The sequence below is a fragment of the Uranotaenia lowii genome, chromosome 1, assembly GCF_029784155.1.
Source record: "Uranotaenia lowii strain MFRU-FL chromosome 1, ASM2978415v1, whole genome shotgun sequence".
Lineage (NCBI taxonomy): Eukaryota > Metazoa > Arthropoda > Insecta > Diptera > Culicidae > Uranotaenia > Uranotaenia lowii.
Genome location: NC_073691.1, coordinates 122082457 through 122103366, shown reverse-complemented (window position 1 = coordinate 122103366; position 20910 = coordinate 122082457). Strand labels below are relative to the sequence as shown.

The following is a 20910-nucleotide window of genomic DNA, read 5'->3' as shown; positions in this document are numbered from 1 at the left end:
GAGAGGGTCTCAAACCAAAACTATCAAAGAAGCATTTTATGTAACAAAACAATGTCACGGGAAACTTATTCTACCTATTCGTTCTTGAATTATTATTTAAATTGTGAGAGTGACTGCCTTCCCCATTCCGATCCATTATGGAAGGAACGGGGGTCTCATAACATCAGAAAAACACTTCTTGTATACAAATACGATCCCATGTCATATATGGCTCCATTTTCGATAAGTTCTCGAGTTATTCAAAAAAATTGTGACCCTCTCCCCACTTTATATCTCCCCTCTGGCAAGAAAAAGGGGTCTCAAATCATCGAAGAAATATTGCCTGTACACAAATATGCTTAACATAACATTTGGTTTCATTTTCTCGATTATTATAAAAATGTATGAGTGACTCTCTTCCCACTTTTTATCGTTCCACTGAATGGAGGGAGAGGTGCTAAGCCACCGAAAAAAACATTTCTTGTGCTCGAATACCCTCTCATGTCAAATTTGGTTTCGTTTGCTTTATTAGTCGTCGGGTTATGCTGTAAAATTTGTGTCGGAGCATCTCTTTCTACCTATCCCCTACCTGAAAGGAGGGGATCATGATCAAACATTCCGTGTATTTAAATACACTCTCATGCCAAATTCTGTTCCATTAGCTCGATTGTATGATTGTTCCCATGTCATATTTGGATCAATTTGTTAGATACGTTTCGTTCCATTTGCTGGGTAAGTTCTCGGGTGATGTAAAAAATTGTAAAGAAGCAACCTTCTTCTCCGACTGGAAGAATGGAGGGTTCTCAACATATCATAGAAACATTTCTCGAAATCAAATACCTTCCCACGCCAAGTTTGGTTTAATTTGCTTGATTAGTTTTGTAGTAATGCTGAAAATTATAAAAGAGCCCCCTCCCCACTTTCTATTTCCTCGTTGGAAGGAGAGAGGAACTATTCATCGTACCCAAATACCCTTCCAAGCCAAATTTCGTTCCAATTTCTCGAAGAGTTTTCAAGTTTTGCAATAAAAAAGTTATGAAAGCCCCCCCCTACTTCCTTCCTGTATCTCTACTGGAAGGGGGGGGGGGTCTGAAATAATCATAGAACCATTTCTCGAGCTCCAATACCCTCCCATGTCAAATTTGGTTCCATTAGCTTGATTAGTTCTCCAGTTATGTAAAAAAATGTAATGTAGGCCCCTTCCCTTTTTCTATCTCCTCACTGGAAGGAGGGAGGGGTTCCAAATAGTTTTTGAAACATTCCTCACACCCAAATACCCACCCATGCCAAGTTTGGTTTGATTTGCTTTATCAGTTCTCGAATTATGAAGACTTATTACATTTATATGAGAGACCTCCTCCCACCCCCCCCCCCCCTTGTGGATTTGTTTTTGCAAATATGACAATATTTTTGGATTTTATATAGAATATCATAAGCTTTTTCATCAATTTGTTACCATAAAATGTGAAATCAGTTTTTATTTCTGAATCAGTTGATTTTATACCACCACAGCATATATTCAAATAAGCATAAGCGAAGAAAGAAGTGTAAAATCTAGATTGTTTAACCAAAAATGTATTTCTTTATTTAAAAAAACAGAACACTGATTTACGTCTGAGATAAGAAGTTTGAATATCTATACGAAATTTTTTATCTAACGGTTTCAAAATTCAACGAATTTCTCAACAAGGGTGTCCACGATGAAATTGCCATACTATAATTTTGCTCTAACTTTTTAACCGTTGGGTAGAATTTAATGAAAATTTGAGTGGATTTAGTTCAAAGTGCATTGTTTACATCCACACAAGCTGCTAAAAATATTATTTCATTTCATAAATTTTAGCAATAATTACAAAGCTTGTATAAAATGATCTTGCGTGAAGTGTTTTTTTTTTAACATTTCCTAAATCTTAGGAAAAGTAAAAAGTTCCGCTAAAGACCAAATTTCGGCTAGTTCCACTCAACATCATTTACCCTAAGCTTCTTTAATACGACAGCGTGTTGTGTAAATCGTACTGTTCTCTGTTTCGATTTCAAGAGTAAATAAGCCTACAGAAACAGTTCCTCAAAACCTAAACCTTACCATTTCATTCCTGAAGGTGTAGAACATGCCTTTGTAGCCACTGTAATCTTAACTCAATCGTGCCGATACCGAAGATTATAGTTACGTTTTTTTCCTTTCTCGACGTATAAGTAGGTGTTCGAATAAAGCTGAGATTTTCCAGCCGCTTGATTTATGATTTTTTTCCAGTTAGACCCGATTGGATTAAGCCTCGTAACACCAGTTACACTTCGACGTCGTTCTAACGTTCCGAAACGGATTTTCAGTAGCAGTTCTTTTTTTGGGTTCCTGAATTTTCTCACCCAACCAACCGACCCCGTCTGCGAGTGTGGGGAGAAAGTTCATAAAGGCCCATTTGTCGGATCACGGAGCCTGTACACTGATTTTTTTTTTCACCCTCCAGAATAAGTACGATAATGGTTTTCGCTGTCTGTTGTCTTTACTGCCAATCTCGGTTTTACGATAGCTGGCTGATGGGATTTATGTGGAATTCGGGGGTTGTACGAATCACCGAGATAAATTTGTGATTTTCGGTGGGATGGAAAGACATTTGGTATCATCTGGGGCAACTGAGGTTAGCAACCCAATATTGAACTGCGATGGAACTTTGGGACAATTTCAAATTATATCGCTTGAATTTAAGTTGACTTCGCTCACTGAAGATCCTTAAGTTTGGGAAAATTAAAATTCAAAGCACCTTCCAATTTTTGCTAGAATAATTGGGGTAATTAGTTCAGAGCGATAAATATCAAAAGCTGCTGACATTCTTATTTGCCTTAATTTTTGCTTCCTCTTTCGCCGTTGAAAAAATCAGCAACCCCAAATAATAAACGGGAAATCACGTACGAAGCTCTTTTATATTGATGCCTTTCCCCCTTACCTCTATTCATACTTTCAATTGTCGTACTCCGGAAAATGCGGAAAAAATGTTCCGAAATCGAAAAACAGCTACCATCGTCGTCTGTACAAACAGTTGGAAAATAATTTTCCAAATCAAATAAAAAATAATTCTTGCAATTTTGTTTCCGCGCTGTACTAATTTTTCTCATGCATGTTATTTCTCTCGTTCTTCACAATAGGAGGGCACACATTTTTGGTAAACTTGGCGGCACGGAAACCCGGGTAAGCTCTCAGGAAACTCAAAATGGAGAGCTATTCGATAAAAACGCCATCACCAGAATGCTGCCAGTTGCTGTACGATGGTGCAGTTTTTCGATGCCATGTCGTCCAACAGCAGCAGCACTAACCCTAAGAGGAACAGCAAGAGGATAAACTCGGAAATTCCATTGTTGACCCAGCCGTCGTCGTCGTCGTCGATGGACCCTGGTAAAGGCAGCGAAATTCAGCAGCCAAACCATTTGCAGCACTAGCGGCAATTTTCTGTGTTCGAAGCAGAGATTTCCAGTTACCGGAAACAGCCGTGCGTTATGAATGTGACGTGCACTCCTAAAATGACGATTTCGCTGAATGATTGAAGAACAATTGTTCTAGTGTAGCTCGTGTGTTGGTAAGTAATATGTGTCGCAACGTACTATCATTATTGCATATTATTTGGTGTAGTGTTACAAATCGTATCTTTTAAGACCTTTTTTTTAAATTTTAAACAATAATGCAATATTCAAAGCACACATATTGAATAATTCGCATGAGTCAAATCGTTTTCCACTCTTAAAAAAAGTTGTAAAACGAGTTAAAACCTTCAATTTCAAAGACTCAAAGACTTTCTTGAATGAAGTCAGAAAAAGATGTTATCTTATCTATTCAAATTTTTAAAGACTAATAATAATAAATCTAATGAATTTATATACGCCATATCTCAAAACTAGAGGTGATAAACATATTTCCTTGTGTTATCGGTTAAAAACTATTGGATCTCAAAACTAGATCAGGGAGAAAAAAATTGATTGCATTTGTGTTTAAATTCAATGCTCGCAAATCAGACAAATCAGGCTTCTGGTCATAATTCCCATCCGGACCTGCATCGAAGGCTGTACCCGAGATGGAAGACCAAGTTCGCACTTGAGCGCTCATTGGCTAACTCCATTTTGAGTCAAAACTCCAGCATACCGTGCCTCTTGTTACGATTCAATACTAAAAACCTCTCCTCTGACGACTCGAGGTCCGGCCTTTACTCGCAACTCGAAGCTCGCTTGGTTTGCACGACTATCGTGCGCTCCGCCTCTGTTTGAGACCACTGCAAGAGACCAAAGACCTCTCCTTTAACGACTCGAGATCTTGACTCCGCTTGGTTTGGCTCGAGGCCCTCTTCTCCTAGCCCGTTCGTGTGCCGAATCGAGAGCAGATTATCCTGGACACGCGTCTGTCATAGCACACGTCCGGGGCTTTACGAAACTACTCGGATGATTCCCGGCGAAGACGTCATCCTATACCGATTCGAGTGACTCACCCGCCGACGCCGTGAAGTCACCCTACCCGAGAGTAAGTCTTATCCCCGAAGCTTCCCTCGTTGGGAGCGCGTTCTACTCAGATACTCCGCGTCGGTGGAGGTATCCTACACAACGTTCGCGACGTACCTAACAGCTCGGCATACGCAGAAGGTAGAGTCTTATCTTTGTATGCTCTACTGCTAGGATCGGACGCATACTACTCGAATGCCCCCAGCCAAAAGGGCATTCTTCTCCGACCGTGGTCCGGTGTTCCTCCTCTCTTTTGGATGGCAACCCTAAGCTTTTTGCCCGCCGTGCGGCCGTGTGCCGAATCGCAGCTTATCCTGGACTCGCGCCTGTCGCAGCAGCAGATCTTTAACGCTTGCGACTCAAATGAATCCCGACGATGATGTCATCCTACTCGACTCGAGTGGCTCATCCGACGACGACGCAGTACTCTACCCGAGAGTACTCCGCACACTACTCAGATGCTTCCCGACGAAGGAATCACCCTACACCGGTCGAGGACTGGTGCTGGTTCCAACTCCTCTGCAGGGCAGTCATGATCCGGGTGAACCCATCGCTAACCACGCGCCAAGTATTGGCATCCTCACACATCCTCCGCACGATGTTGTCGCATGATATCGCATACCCCTTCGAACCTCGCGGGTTGAACACTCTGGTATCTCTACTGTGCCACCGCAGGTTGAGCAGAATGGCGAGGCCACGTGTCCAAACCGATGGTGGTCCTGCATGAAGCATCCTTTTCCAGTCAGAAAATGTGTGATGCAGAAATCCACCTCTCCATGTCTCTGGTACATCCAGGATCCGACGTTAGGGATCAAACGATGGGTCCACCGGCCACGTTCTGAGCTGTCCCACTGGTGCTGTCAGTTGGACATCGAGGTCTCTCTGGCATGTTTCCACACATAGGGCATGTACCTGTGCTCGTAGCAGAAGATATCTTCCTCTAACAAGACCGAGATGGGCATGACTCCCGCCACAACATCAGCAGCTACCGAGGACACCGTTCGGTTTGCGCTGATTACTTGCAGGTTCATCAGCCGCTGCACACTGCCTGCTCAAGATTGTCTTCCAGGCTGCCACTCCGTACCGCATTATGGACGAGGTCACACTCGCCAGGACCCTTCTTTTGCTGCAGCGGATCGCCGAGATATTCGACATGGCCCGTGAGAGGGCTGCTGTCGCCAGTGTTTTGGAAATTCCTGTCAAGTTTGAGGTAACTGATCGTTTAGGAAAAAATCAATGCTGATTTTCAACATTACATCATTAACGATCTTTTCCAAAACCTTCGAGCAGGCAGCAAGCGACGTGACACCTCGATAATTGCGCACATCCTGTTTGTCACCTTTTTCAAAAACAGGGCTCATGAACAAGGGCTATAAAAATCGCTCACTCCTCGAAACGCACACGAAAATGCTTCGCCGCCGGCTCGCTATTCGTTTGTGTTCAATACAATCACGAACAGTAACTAAAACGATTCTACGACGAAGGTTTCTTTGCTGCTCGTATTAAAAAACATTCATGAGCGAGTCTGAGAAACAGGATCACGAGAGACTCGAATTTGGTTCATGAGAATTTTGATACCGAGCTTGCTGTCTGTTTAGGGAAAGAAGTACGCCAGTTCAGAAGAAAACAGTAGGAAGAAAAAAAAGGAAAAAGAAATTTTCGGCTTGTCCTTCTCAGAGACAAACCGTCCGTACCGTCCGGGCACCGATCGTTTAAAGATTGGCTTGGCCTACACAAGTGCACTCTGTTGTTGTTGATGTTATTGATGCTCCTTCAAGCTCGTAGCTTCAAAAATTGACGCACATTCTTTCGTAGAAAACAATAATAACAGCACTAGCAAGAAGCAAACAATGTTCCATCTCTGGGTATCAGAGTGACGGCTGCATTGATTTGATGTTTACTTAACGAATGCATCGGAGAAACACTGGAAAAGTGGCTGGCAAAGAAGTTACATTTCTCAGTAGATAATTTGGCAGTTCCACGCTCAATTTGGCAACTGAACGACCTTGACCTGGCTGACGATATTGTTTTGCTCGCCCAAACACAACCAGATATGCAGAGCAAACTCGACGACCTCACCGAAAGTTCCAAGGCAGCAGGTCTCAAAGTCAATGTCGGAAAGACCAAGTCGATGGAGATCAACACAGGAGATCCCTCCTGTTTCCTGGTAGCTGGGCAACAAGTTGAGAAAGTGGAGTGCTTCCAGTATCTTGGTAGCCAGATTACGCCTGATGGTGGTACCAGAAAAGACATCGAAACACGGATCAGAAAGGCCCGATTTGCGTTTGCGAGTCTCCGAAACATCTGGCGGTCACGCCAGATCTCTCTACGAACAAAAATCCGAATCTTCAACTCAAACGTCAAATCCGTATTGCTGTACGGGTGCGAAACTTGGTGCACATATGCGGTAACGACGCGAAAACTGCAAGTATTTGTAAACCGCTGCCTGCGGAATATCATCCGCGCTTGGTGGCCTGGCAACTGGATCTCGAATGAGGAACTACATCGCCGGTGTCATCAAAAGGCGCTAGAAATCGAGATTCGGGAACGTAAGTGGAGATGGATTGGGCACACGCTGCGAAGAGATGAAAACGAGATTTGCAGAGAGGCGCTAGATTGGAATCCAGAAGGTCATCGAAGAAGAGGCAGACCCAGAAATTCGTGGCGGCGAAGTCTAGCCGCTGAAATCCGAACTGTCGACGAGAATCTTGACTGGGACCAGGTGAAGACGCTGGCTCCGGATCGTCAACAGTGGAGGTCTTTTACCACGGCCCTATGCACCGGAGGATCGGCGCGGGATCATTAAGTAAGTAAGTACGCTCAATTTGGTTATTTTTCTAGCCGGGCCCAAAGAAATTCTCGGAGAGGGAAAGCAAATAGGGAGAACTCCAAGATCTGCAACATGTGCAAAACTGAGCGACTAACTTGAGTAAGAGAGCGTCACATTTTATAAGGCCTTTTAACATTTAACAAGTATTTATGAGCCGAGGGTTTTTTACATTTGGCTTACTTCTAGGGGGTTGGAAAGTGTTTGAGAATGAAGGAAGGATTTGGGGAAGGTTGGGATTCTCAGTGTTGTCACATTGACGAAGAGTGGCAGAAAATAGTTTCTCAGGCGCACTAATTCCAACTTCTGCTCCACTCAAGGAGTCTAGAGGGAAACGTTGAGGAGAGGTCTTTTTTCGAGGTGGTGAAGCGACTGTTAGATCAGGCGGCGGCAACGCTATTCAAACCGTATGGAGCACATCTCTCAGATTTCCCCTTTTTTCCCCTCGTTTTGACAGATTTAAGCTTTTTTCCTCAGATTTGAGCTTTCGTCTCCTATGCTCTCAAGGCAAAAAAAGCTTAAATCTGAGGAAAAAAAGCTTAAAAACGAGATTCACGACCACTTATTTAAAAGATGTTGGTCACACGATACATAGACAAATCGTGTAACGTTGCAGCCATCTGTGTTAGATGCATGGCTGGTTGTCCAGAGGCCGAAGTCAAGTGATCTCGTTTTTGTTGTTGTTTTGTTGTTCCTTCTTGTGTTAGCTGCTGCTGGTTAGTTTGTGGAGTTTGGTGAGTTGATTGTTGTACATTTCCAGTTCGGGTGACGTTCGCGTAGCTGTGTGTGCTGTATGAAGGTTCTCATTTACTGAGGGGCTGAAGAAATGGGAATATTTTGCTCAACACTCGTGCGGAGAGCAGCAGATTCTTCTACCCATTTCGGGCAAGCTCGTTCGGATCGCAAATGATCGGAAGCTTTGCAAGTGTGGTAGAATTTTGTGCCGGAGCATTCACTGCTGTCATGATTTAAGCTACTGAAAATTCTACATCTGCGTTCGTTTTGGCTACGTTTCTTCGGATGGCCATATGTAAAACAAAGCCCACATAGTGAAAGTTGAGGGATATATACTCTTGTACGGACTCGTAAAAGTACAAAGTTTACGTATTCTGGGATAACCGTACTATTTACAGGCGGCGGCAACGCTATTCAAACCGTATGGAGCACATCTCTCAGATTTCCCCTTTTTTCCCCTCGTTTTGACAGATTTAAGCTTTTTTCCTCAGATTTGAGCTTTCGTCTCCTATGCTCTCAAGGCAAAAAAAGCTTAAATCTGAGGAAAAAAAGCTTAAAAACGAGATTCACGACCACTTATTTAAAAGATGTTGGTCACACGATACATAGACAAATCGTGTAACGTTGCAGCCATCTGACTATTTATAGTTAGCACCAACGTTAGTGTAGGCAGAAGATATTGTTTTGCTGACAACAAGACATGCAGAGCAAACTTGACGACCTCACCGAAAGCTCCAAGGCAGCAGGTCTCAAAATCAATGTCGGAAAGACCAAGTCGATGTAAATCAACACAAAAAATCGTTCCAATTTCGTGGTAACTGGACAACAGGTTGAGAAAGTGAAGTGCTTTCAGTATCTTGGTAGCCAGATAACGCCTGATTGTGGTACCAAGAAGGACATCGAAACCCGGATCAGAAAAGCCCGATTTACGTTTGCGAGTCTCCGAAACATCTGGCGGTCACGCCAGATCTCTCTACGAACTTAAATCCGAATCTTCAACTCAAACGTCAAATCCATATTGTTGTATGGGTGTGAAACTCGGTGCACATATGCGGTGACGACGCGAAAACTGCAAGTTTTTGTGAACCGCTGCCTGCGGAACATCACCCGCGCTTGGTGGCCTGGCAATTGGATCCCAAGCGTGGAACTTCATCGCCGGTGTCATCAAAAGGCGCTAGAAATTGAGATTCGGGAGCGTAAGTGGAGATGGATTGGGCACACGCTGCGAAGAGATGCAATCGAGATTTCAGAGAGGCGCTTGACTGGAATCCAGATGGGCATCGAAGAAGAGGCAGGCCCAGAAGCTCGTGGTGGCGTAGTCTAGCAGCTGAAATCCGCACAGTTGACGAAAACCTTGACAGTGACATCTTACCACGAACTTACGTTGGTTCAGATTTGGTTGCCTTCTAATTTCTATGGGGGTTCCGTTCAGAAGCTGCTTCAATTGTGTCAAATGTCTTGCTTGGTCCTTGTTCGGTATTTTGATCACGTACCATTTTCGAACATGATAAAAAAACGCGCCTTCAACTTTTCCTGATTGCTTCTTAATTGATTTTCCAACCACAAGTAGGTTTGAAAGCTTGTATCCTTGCTTTGCAGATAAAACCAGACAGTAAAGGCGTCCATGTAGGTTTTGAAGATCGAGCCAATCTGATATTGTCCGATCCGGACGGTCTCCGGGAGACGGACTCATAACTAAGTTCCAAAGTTAATCCAAAAAAGGGGGTCGTTAGCCTTTAAGGAAAGAATCGAAAATGCTACCGAGGGAAATCCTGCGGTAAAAAAGAATATTAATCTTGATTTTTAATATCTCGAAATTGATATGCGATCTAAAAACTACTGCATACAAATAAACATAGTAAGACATTCTAGAACTGGGACCTGAAATGGATTTAAATTTAAAACGAGTATCCATGCTTTTTTTTAAATAAAATAATGAAAAGACATAAATTCAACATTATATTTCTGGAAGTGCCAGTTTCGATAATTGAAATTTTGAAATTTTTACGGTCTCTGATTGTGGGATTCTCTCAATTCAGAAAAAGAAAGAAATGACGCTGGTTTGAGTTTCATTCTCTATTAGAAATACCTCGAATAAAAGCTAAGGTTAACGAACCATACGTATTTAAATTTGGCCAGATCAAGCAGAGGATTAGTGTAGCGGTCTTTTTTCTTCAGATTAAAAAGGACACAACAGAGACCATCCGGGGACAGAACAGAACAAAATAAAATAAGCCTAAATAGATGCAAAGTTGGTTTAAGCAAGTCACATTTTCATCCATTTTCCGTCTTCCCATTTTTTGCGGATAATTCGCTTTTCCAAAGCTCGCTCGCCAAGTCGCTGGGAGCTGATAAGAGCTAAACAGAGATAGAGAGCTGCTTTTTGGCATTATCCCATCGGCAAAATAATAAAATTTTAAAAGAACACGAAAATAATTAAATTACCGAATATCTAAAAAAGAAGTTTTATTGCGTCCAGCTTCTTGGCTTGGCTTTTGTTGAGGAAAATTTTCGCTCCTCATTCGCCGTCGCGCGACCCAAAGCATTAGGGTGCAGCTTCTCTGCCAAAGTAGGACCAAATTACATTTTCCCTTCACGACGGGCTTAATGTGTACCTACCTACTTTAAGCAAGAAAATTTCGGCGATTGCTTGCTTGTTACGCTGTTGGGACACAAGGTTGCCGTCTTACCAGACTACGAGATAAAAACTTTATCATTTCATTGCAATATTAAGGGCAGAGATTCAGAATTGAGACTGAGAATTTAGAATTCTGATTCTAAACTCAGATTCAGAATTCAGCAGAACAATTTGGATAGGGACTTGTAAAATGGTTCAGAACTTATGTTCAGATTTGAAAACCAAAATCTGAGTGAGAATTTTAGCAATTTTTAAACTTAAGAAGATGAAGTGATTGACTGAAAAAAAAATATTTTCAACGCTTTTACTTACAACTTTAAATATCGTGTCCAGCAGAGCTCGAGTAGTCTGCTTTGAATGTTTATGTAGTTTTCTTTAAATAAAACTTTATCATTATTTACATTGTAATATTCGATTGTTATTTCAATAATTGTACTCACATTATTCCCAATTACATAATTGTAGGCGTTATATGTTAATCTATTTAGCTTATTCAACTTATCATGACATGCCCAATCCCGATAAGGGTATGTGACCCTACTTTGGTCCCAAAATGCCGAAAAATAAAACAGTTCATTTTGATTTAAGGATACTCTTATGCAAACAATAAACTCTTCTACTTTCTTCATGCCATCATACCTGAACATTTCTGATACAAATTCCAACTTTTTAAAAAATATTCTTCCTGTTTAGTAGTAAAACAGACAGCTCAATTAGTGGGGGTCAATTTTAGTAAACAGAGATCTTCCTTATTCATCTGAGAATCAGAAATTCAATAAATTGAAGCTTTTGGTAAAGTTTTAAATGATAAGATATTGGAATAAGAGACAGATTTCAAATGTCCATATCAGGCAGGTTAATTGTCTTTCTCAGGAAAAAATCGATTAGCCCTATACATTTTTTATACTTTGTTTTTTTGAAACATTGAATCTTCGCCCTAATCACTATCTTAAATATAATAAATAGAAGAGCTTAGTACTGATCTGATAAAAATAAGATAGGAAGGAAAAAATAATATCATCAAATATGGCCATACGGCATCCTAACTATGTTTTATGCAAAAGAACTTGTGTTATCCAAAATGTCGCTAAAATTTCAGCTTTGACGTATGCTTAACATCAGTTTCTACCATTTTCAATTAAATTATACGAAAATATTGCAAGTGGAACTGAAATATAACTAAAAACATAAATATGCGCAGTCAGCCCGCCTGGTTTCGGAATTCGGTTATTTTGACTACTTTTATTAAAAATACATTTTCTCCAAAACTTAGAAATTTAAACAGAAAAATTGTTCTAACGACTAAAAAACAGATGTCAGCTCATTTGCATATAGTTTTCTGTCTCCTATCTAGTGGAATATGGGTAAAAATAAATGTTTTGTTCATTAAGCCCGGAAATAAAATTTTAATCATCCATATTTATCTCTGAAAATCTATCAAGAACGACGAAACAAGATGGAAAATTCTCATTCAAACTTACAAATAAGATCATTTACTTTCAATGAATTTCTGAAAAACCCAATACTCTCGTCAAATAATGAGAAAAACATAGATCGCTTAAGGGGTCAAATGAATGCAAGTAACCCTAGCTCAGTACAGCGTCGACATTTTATTTTTTCTCCTAACATCATTTTATTTTATTTACACTAAAAATGCAAAAAAGTTCTAAATTTCAAGAGAAACATTGTAATCGACATGTACTGTTTATAACAAATATCACTTAAAGACGAGTATCTTGATTGGGAAAAATAACGTGAATTGCTTCTATGCGGCACTATCAACTATTCAAGACTTTGATTAACCTTGGCATCCCTGACCGCAAATGGACACCCGAGGAAGAAAATAAAATTACCCATGAAAAAAGGAAAGATCCTAGCTAAACTTTGTCTGTGCCGCCTCGGGGAGTGAAATTGGTCATTGAATCCGAGGGAGGAGCATGGATTGTGGCCTTGAAGTATCATTATCCCTCGCTTCGATCCAGTAACTTCAGAACCACCCACGCCATGCTTCTCCCACCTGATACCTAAATATTCGCTGAAAGTCTCACATTCCCTTTCCAGTCCTGGCAGCACAATGTCTGTCGGAATCGTTTTCTCGCATTTGGTTTCCGTAAGGAGCTTTCAAAGAAACAAAATGAAATAAAACGAAACTTCCATCCAGTGTCGCAGGAGCAATGCCATCTGAAACCGTTTCGTGTTATTTCGTTTAAGGTTTCCGGATAGATTGGAGCCTTGCCAGTATTTTGGAACACTGCAACAGCAACGGCAGCAAAGTTGGAGAAGGAATCGTGTCTAAGAGCCAGTCTTATCTCCCTAATGCATGGCTTTATTACTGGGGCGACAATAAACATTAAGTAATTTGCGTATTATAATGGTTTTGACATGGATTTTAAATTGAATGAACGTGAATTCAATTTGAGCAGTTTATTGCTCCATCCGGTAGATTTTGCGAAGTCAGCTAAATTGAATGCATAATGAAAATGGTTTTCGTTTTTTCTCTTTAAGAAGTTTATTGAAAAAAAACTTTAAGGTCCACGCATTTTCTTTTCAAGCACGGCAAGATCAAAGTACCACTTTTGAATACAAATCTCCCTGTTGCATAAAATATGACCTTCAAGATCTGTTGACATCTTTCATGTGGTATTCCCGAAACTCGCTTGTCACATTTCCCTCGTTGTGACAATCTGATGGTGTTTTCTTTCATATATACAAACAATAAAAAAGGCACACATTTGCACACAAGGGAGGAGAAAAAAAAACGAAATCCGCCGACAGCCATATGGAAAATCCACCCCAACCCAAGGGCAGTCATTTGTCATACGCGAAAAGAATTTTAGCGACTACATCGTCGTTGGTCGAAATTTATAGCCATGATGAGCTCAGTCTGAGCAAATGCTAGGCAGCAGGCTCACGATTTTGGACCACCGCACACTACTGGAGCTCTTTCTCGCTCTTGTCTGTCATTCCTGTAGCGGCCAAAGTGGCTCCAGACTGATGACGTCGTTTTGTGAACAGGCCGGCCTCGGATAGGTCGTTGTTGACAAAAGGGCCATTATCATGCTGGTTGCAGAGAGCTTTTTTGTTTGTGCTTCGAATAAAAAAACGACATACAAACAGGCCACATCAGCACACACTAGCACTGGCCAGGCGAGGAGGGAAATGCATAAGGACAGTAATTACGCGGCGAAAATTGTATGTTCCAAAAACGAGGGAAATTGTTTTCGGCGTTTTTGCTTCCTCCCGGAACAATTCGGTAACGTTTGCATTTTTGTAGTGCTGCATAGCTCGAAAGTACAGGACACAACATTTGTGGCGTGCCGAAATACGAAACAGGCCACGATTACAGCAGGATCGCACCTAGGGAATCGCGATTCTTGAATTTCTGCCGTGAGGATAAATCTTCTGAAATTGACTTCATCTACTAGATTTTTATTTTCAATAAATTTTATTCTTAAATTCTTGGAAGTTCTGTATAGAATTGACATACAAACAACTCCACATAAAATCTTCATGTAAGAACAAAAATAAAAACGTTGCAAACTTCTTTTCCTGTCTGAAACATGCATTACGATTTGTTTAACAAGAAACTATGTTGATTTTAAGAATCGGTTTAAAATATAATAAGTTATACTGTTCGGGGGGTACCAACCAAAAAATTCCTCGGGTGGACAGATGAGGTCGTTGACCCGCTTCCAAGCTACCTTTTGTTATCAAGGGCACGTTCGCAGAATGGTCATCAGCCAACAATAGAGTTCGCACTTTACAGTTTTTGGATTGCACCTCACAAATTTATTAACAACCGTTTTATGAAACAAAAACTACGTAAAACAACTTTTATTCTTACTATTACTAACTATTTGAACTTAAAATTATCATGCTACATAAATTATAAATCAGTATAAAACTGGAGTGGCCGATTGCCTTCTTCGTGCAACGACATGCACCGGAGATCCGAGTCCAACTGCCGAATACCGCCGAAATCCGCCGACTCGATACTGCTGCCGCGAATTGTGAACTCTCCGGAGTTCCATCCGCGATGTTTTCCCTTATCAGAGAGTCTTCGCCGTCATTATCACCCGTCCTTATCGGTGATAATACTCTGATGATGGATGATGATGCACTCGCTGAGAATAGGTGACGAAACAATAGACCGATAAGCTGGAGGGAGATCATGGTCTGGATCAACTGCTTTGTTTCACCCCATAGCGCTTGTGGTTATTCCCGCGTTGGGTGTTGGGTGCCAAATCTGTTGTACTCGAACGCTATCGCACTCATCAGCGGTGGATATCATGGAACAATTGAACTCACCAAACCAAACTCGGCGGTTTGGTCTTTTGATTCGGTCTCAGTTGTGGTACGATCGTTGAGTTGCATGCGTCATCATCGTATTTACATATACCAATTCTTTGAAGTTACTTACTTACTTAATATTCCCGCGCCGAAACTCCGGTGAACAGGGCCGTTGGAAAAGACTTCCACTGTTGACGATCCGGAGCCAGCGTCTTCACTCGGTCCCAGTCAAGATTCTCGTCGACAGTTCGGATTTCGGCGGCTAGGCTTCGCCGCCACGAGTTTCTGGGTCTCTTCTTCGATGTCCTTCTGGATTCCATTCCAGTGGCTCTCTGCAAATCTGGTTCTCACGTTTTCGCAGCATGTGCCCAATCCATCTCCACTTACGTTCCCGAATCTTGATTTCTAGCGTCCTTTGATGACACCGGCGATGTAGTTCCTCATTTGAGATCCAGTTGCCAGGCCACCAAGCGTATCATTCCGTAGGCAGCGATTTACAATTAGCCTCGCATCCGATCAGCAATAAGGATTTGACGTTTGAGTTTTTAGATTCGAATTTCCGATCGTAGAGATATCTGACGTAGAGCGCCAGATATTTCGGAGACTCGCAAAAGCAAATCAGGCCTTTCTGATCCGGGTTTCGATGTCCTTCTTGGTACCAACATCAGGCGTTATCTGGCTACCAAGATACTGGAAGCACTACACTTTCTCAACCTGTTGTCTAGCTACCACGAAATTGGAGAGATTTCCTGTGTTGATCTCCATCGACTTGGTCTTTCCAACATTGGCTTTGAGACCTGCTGCCTTGGAGCTTTCGGTAAGTTTGCTCTGCATGTCCAGTTGTGTTTGGGCGAGCAAAACAATATCGTCAGCCAGGTCGTTGAAGGATTCCACGGCAATCCTCGGTTCGGTGCACAGTCGATCGATCCAGTCAGAATCTCACCCATTACGATTAGAAAATGTAGTGGTGGTAAGATACATCCCCGTCTCGCTCCAGCAGTTACCGGGATTGGATCGACACCGTCGTGCAAGACCTTGCACGAAAATGCTTTGAACTGTGCTTCGATGAGATGGACTAATTTCTTTGAGACTCCTCGTTGCCTTAGAGCCGCCCAGATATTTTCATGGTTATGTTGGTCGAATGCTTTCTCGAAATCAACGAATACCAGCAGAAGAGAGTCATGGAATCCGTTGTTATCTTTCAGCATGATTCGTAGCGTTGTGATGTCGTCAACACATGATCGTCCGGATCGGAATCCAGCTTGTTGCCGTCGGAGTGTAGCGTCGATTTTCTCCTGGATCCTGTTCAAGATCACTTTGCAGAGTACTTGTACAGTCGTACAGAGCAGCGTTATACCTTTACGAGGATACCCTGCAACCAGTCGGTCGGGAATGTTGCAGTATCCCAAATGTCAGCGAAAAGACGGTGCAACATTTGTGCTGACAAGGCAGGGTCGGTTTTCAGCATTTCAGCAGGGATTCAATCGATCCCAGGTGCTTTGTTGGAGTGCATGTCTTGATTGCCGCTTCTATTACAGCCAGTGAGGGCGTTTCCGAGTTGACGCCATTGATGCGACTTAAATACTGTTGGCGCTTCGAGCTGCGGGTTCTGTTGGCTATCGCTTTTCGTGTCTCGGAAGGGTTGTTCGAAGTGCTCAGTCCATCGATTGACCTGATCTGTTCGATCGGTCAATAACTGACCTGCTCGGTCTTTAAGCAGCATTCTTGCATTAGTCCTTGCACCACTAAATCGGAAAGAAATGTCATAAAGTAATTGGATATCTCCATTGGCGACGGCTCTTTCTCTCGCTCTTCGGCTAGGGAGTTTGTACAGACTCTCTTATCTTGCCTTAAAGCTCGTTTATCTGCCTTTTCCAGCTCCGCATATCGTAAGCGGGCGGCTGCTTTGGCTGACCCGGTACATGCCTGCTCAATTCCGGCTTTCGCCTTTCTCCGATCATCGGTCATCCTCCAGATTTCATCCGACATCCATTCACTTCTTCTTCCACAGACTTTACTGAGAGTTCCATGGCTCGTCGTGATAAAGGCATTCTAGATTCCACACCACTGTTCTTCGACTGTTCCGTCTGTCGGCAATTCCGAGGCTCTAGCTGTTCAACGTATGCCATTTTCACCTCTGGATTCTCCAACCAGCGGACGTCGTATCGACACCCAACTTTCTCCTTACGCCGTTGGACACGCGCAACATGCAGTTGCTTCGCGCATTATAGATATATGTATACAATGCCATACGATCATCATGATTATGGTCACATATTCTTCTTCTACTTACGCCTAGCACTTTTGGTTGCAGCGTACCGCTATGCCAGGCGTTATTGTGTATTGTGGAACAACAAGAACTCTCGTATTCGTTCGGCTTATGCTACAGCCACACACAAACTTACTCAAAATTTTTACTTTAATTCATGGCTCATTTGATAATTTGTTTTAGTAGTAGTTTTGTTCCCCCCAGCACAACATTGCTCCTCCAGCTCCAGTTGCTTTTGCGCTGGTGTCCCCCGGTGGGTCCTAAAAGTCTGTCCGTCCGTCGGATCACAATCGTAGAGAAATTGTAAATTTGTTTTACATTTTTCATTATATGTAAGGACTCCTTACTAAGAAGTACTCTACTACTACTCAACTGACTCATAGGTATATTTTTTTTTATTAAATTGTCTCAAAATTAACTGTAGGTAATATTTCAACTTATACAGAAAGCTAATATTTTACAAATTTTTCAATTATTTATGGTCTTTTTCTCAGCCCTGCTTTTAGTCGGAGTTCATGTTTTATCTCTTCTACCGAACTTAGAGTCATTTAAAAAATCAGAATGGTTGTAACTTTTAACTGAACTGCCAAACTTTTTTCGAGATATGAAAAAACATGGACGAAAATGTTCCGTAAACTAGGTCTACAACATGAGGATACTATGTTTGTAGACTTCTCATAGCAGCAGCTTTTAACACTAGAAAGACCGCACCATTTTAAATGACTGGTTAGATACTTTGTTTGTTGAATATCTTTTAAATACTTCGCATTAAAAATTCGCAAAAAAAAATACGGCTTTTCATGAATTTTGAATGTCTACAAAACTGTGTAATTTTATTTCACTAGCGCTTTTAATAAGCGAGAAAAATTTCGCCATGGACACTCGGACCGTGACCAGTCAAAATGACTGGTAAAATTCACAACCCTATAACTCAAACAAGATGAATTTTATTCGCTTGCTTTTGGTTTCATTTGCAATCTATATTCAAGACAATGAGCCCTAGTTGATTTATGGTGGGCAGAAGTGTATCAGTCGTTATGAAATTATTGATTTTCAATGCGAAGTCATGAAGATTAGAAGAAAAAGTTCTCGGATTGGCCGCTGTGTGGCGCTTCAAGCACTAGACTCCCAATTTTTTTGATCTGTTTTGTTGCTCAACTATAATCGAACATTATTTCAAAATTAGGCGAAATTTCATCCAGATTTGTAAAAGTTATGTTAGATTTAATATATGTCCATTCGAGTAGTTTTATCCTAAAACTTTTAGGTGATAAATATGTTTTACACTAAACTGAACTAGAATGGGTAAAATAATTATGAATTCTGTACGCATTTATTCAAATTTGAAGACATCAGCTATGAAACTGAATAATATAAATGATATTTCAACATGGGAGCACGGAATATTTTTTATATGTTGGGTATCCACCATGGGTGCACGGATTCACCGCTGTTTCTGGCCAAGTATGTATTCACATGCATTCTTAGATTATTAGGTTTGAAAAATTTCCAACCCAAGAGTTTTTTTTTTGCCGAGACCGGAAATCGAACCCAGTACGCCTGGCATACCTAGACCAGACTCAAGCAAGCCTATCTGATAGACCACATCGGTGCTAAGATATTTCAACATGGGTGCACGGAATGGCTGTAAATTCGCCGTTGTAAATTATATAGAATTAAAAAGTTTTCAACTTGCTTCAGAACACAAAATATTATTGAGTAAGATATGATAGGTATTTGAAATGCAATATTGGTCAATCGAAAAACTTTTAAGGAAAAACAAATCAAAGACATTTAATAATGTATATTCATTATTTTTTATTTTCATTGTTTTCCGTCGCACGACATTCCTCAAATTCACTCGGTCCATGGTAACCGTTTTCCAATTTCTTGGATGTTGATCAGATCTTATCAGATAAATATACGATTGCAAAAATCTGTTTTTTAATAATAAATAAAAAAAAAATTTCAAGATATAAATTAAATATTTCTTTTCCAGGAATGAAAAAACGGAACTTAAAATAAAAATCGTTCTTTAAATCATTATGTCTCAACATAAAAGACATGGTTTCGACTTTGGTTTAGTTAAGTTTGTAAAAATGTTTTTTTTTAATTTGCAAAAAGACCAATATTTGAATAAAACGCGGTGAATCCGTGCACCTATAGCGAAAAACCATGAATATAACACAAATGTTCGTTTGAATCTATAAGATTCTTTATTCTTTACCTTTAGCATGCAAAAAATTGATTTTGGGTGAATGGCGGTGAATCCGTGCACCCATGGTAAATTGCTCTACTTTTAAAAAAAGATATGCTTCAAAACCTACAATATCAGGTATAATTAAAAGACAACGAGTTGAAAAATTTCAGAGCGATGGATGCTAAGAAATATCTACAAAAACAAAATTGAAGTGAAACCGTGCACCCATGGTCAATACCCATAGCCATCTAACATGATTAAAATTAGATTGATAATGTGTTTTAGTTTTTTGACAATTATTTGAAATATTCATTTTATGACATACACGCATTCGCCAACTATGCCAAAATGAGAAGATTCCGTGCACCCATGGTGAAAAAATGTATCCATTTTATATCAAAAATGTTATCGAATAGATTGCAAAAAAATTCAAAAGAAAAAAGTTCAAAATAAAATGTAATAAAAAATTTCCCCTTTACCAGTCAATTTGACTGGTCACGGTCCGAATAGGTATATTCATTTTGCCGGTCCTTCTAGTGTTAACAGAGGCTTATCAAACTTTTTCCGATTTTAGTTTACCCTGTCTAAAAGCGGGATTTTTTTAGAGGGTTAATCATTTGATTGACTGGAATTCCCACACTGTTTAATAATGAAAAAACTGCTGACTCACATAAGAAGTTTGAATGTTTAGTGTGACTTAGTAGTATTCGAATAGCTTATCGGAATCGTTATAGCATAGACTAAGGTTGCCAGATTGCCCGGTTTTATCCGGGTTTGCCTGGATATTAAATACTAAATTTAAGAACAGTCCGGCCCGGCTCGGTTGCCCGGATATTGCCCGGATTTATTCACTTTATTTGGCAAATTAACAGAAAAACGACTCTAAAACGAAATTTTTTGAGCAAGTTTTATAAAAATAACCATGAAAAGTTTTTTGGAAGCCTAAAATACGGTTCAAAATCCATCGATGAGTTTTTATGAAAAAAATATTTTTTTTTTTCTTGATTTTTGTTGAGGAATTTCCAAATTTTGAAAAAAATTACCTGGATACTGCCCGGATTTTTGGTCGTCAATATGAAATCGAATGCCCGGATTTTGCCAGGTTTTTATATGAAAATTGCCCGGTTTGTTCGGACCGGAAACGTGCTGAAAAAATTCTGGCAACCTTAGCATAGACTCAACTAGCTTAACAGTTGTCATTTTCAGTTTAAACTAGATGCCGCATTACTGGATGCTTTTAAGTTTTTTTAATTTAATTTTCATAATGTTAATGTACTCCTTATTTTTTTCACATAGTCTAATTTACAATTTGATACAACTTTCATTTTAATTCAACAATATCAAATTTCTTTTTGTTGAATAAAATTAGTTTGTTTAAGATAAACGTATCTGGAAACGTTCACTTCGCAAAATATTATCTCGGAATATGAGAACCGTATGCAAAAAGACTTCATGGTTAAATTTGAGTTAAGCTCAAATTATGATAACATCAT

The 20910-nt window shown here is 40.5% G+C and overlaps 1 protein-coding gene across 1 annotated transcript in view; it reads left to right on the top strand.

Moving 5' to 3' along the window:
• Positions 1–20910, top strand: part of LOC129739534 (titin) — a 513907-nt gene that overhangs the window by 99263 nt on the left and 393734 nt on the right. Inside the window, exon 2 of the mRNA XM_055731016.1 lies at positions 3121–3548. The gene's annotated coding sequence lies outside the window, so the exon portion shown is untranslated. The remainder of the gene's footprint in view (positions 1–3120; positions 3549–20910) is intronic.